Source organism: Triticum urartu, chromosome 6 (genome assembly GCF_003073215.2).
Source record: "Triticum urartu cultivar G1812 chromosome 6, Tu2.1, whole genome shotgun sequence".
Lineage (NCBI taxonomy): Eukaryota > Viridiplantae > Streptophyta > Magnoliopsida > Poales > Poaceae > Triticum > Triticum urartu.
In genome coordinates, this window is record NC_053027.1 from 110,320,155 (window position 1) to 110,321,424 (window position 1,270).

The 1,270-nt window shown below is 45.8% G+C and overlaps 1 long non-coding RNA gene across 1 annotated transcript; it reads left to right on the top strand.

Moving 5' to 3' along the window:
* Window positions 1-209: 209 nt before the first annotated feature.
* Window positions 210-731, top strand: LOC125513161. Its single transcript, XR_007285710.1, has 3 exons — window positions 210-294; window positions 390-503; window positions 611-731. It is a non-coding gene; the product is annotated as an uncharacterized LOC125513161 (long non-coding RNA).
* The last annotated feature ends 539 nt before the right edge of the window (window positions 732-1,270 follow it).

The following is a 1,270-nucleotide window of genomic DNA, read 5'->3' on the forward strand; positions in this document are numbered from 1 at the left end:
ACTAGCCATGATATGTTGGTTGCCAACGCATGAAAATGTGATACACTGACGTGTTAACTTCTACATGCAAGCAGCACAATGATAAAAATTGATTGTTGATGCCTTCTTGTTCATCCAGTGATTGAGAGCACATCAGAACAGAAGCGAGACACGGAAAAGAATGAATCACGAAGATGGTGCAGATGATTGGGGTTCTCAAAGGCCAGAAACCGCCACCTTTCGATGCATCAGAGTACAGTCAGCTCATCTCTGCAGGGCCGTTGCTGCCGCTGCTAGAACAGTATGCAGGCGTAGGTACGATGCGTGCTAAAAAATGAAGAGAAACATTTGCCATCTTCGCGACGATGACATGACATTCTACTTATGTCGCACTGTCATTTGTCTTGCAGGTTCTTATGACCAGAACACTCTTAGGGGGGCCCCGTGGCAAGTGCAGTCACAAGGCGCTAACGCTGACAAATGTACGGGCAGCCAACTCCAACTAGCTAGTATGGCTAATCAAGGTAATGCAAAAACGAAAAAAGAGCACATAATGCTGTGGACATGAAAAATGAACATGAAAAAAAGATGGCAAAAGGACTCACGAGTTATCACAGGGTGTAAAATGCAGAGCCTTCGTGCAGCACGTGGAATCGGGCAGCACCCATGTACCTGCCATCGACGTCGTACACAGGTGAGTCCATAAACATAGTGAAGATGCGGATGCTCAGTCAGCACAAGGAGCATAGTTGACAACTACAAAAATTGCCATGACTGGTCTTCTACGGTTGCCATGTATTAAAACACAACATTTGCCATCTCTGCACACCTGCAGTTGCCATGTAGGAAAAGCTGCAGTTGCCATTTCATGACAACTGCAATTGCCATCTAATAACAAACTGCGATTGCCCTACCGATGCAACTTCAGTTGCCATGCAAGCAAAAATGCATTTGCCACATAAAGGGCAACTGCAGTTGCCGTGCTAGCACGAAATGCGTTTGCCGCGATTTGACCAACCACTACTATGATTGCAGGTATTACGCTGGCGGTGACCCGGCAAACGTCTCCTGGCAAGCTTCGCAAATTCCTGGTGGATCACGTCATTATGGTGTAACAGACCACACACGATGGTCAAATACAGCACAACAAGGTAGAGGGAAAATATCTGAACCACAAAAAACAGCGCTACATTTGCTATTTGTAGTTATTTGTAGGCAAAACAATGGTTGCCATGTTTGTTGAACAGTAGGTGCCATGTCTGCACACCTACAGCTGCCATAAAAATGACCA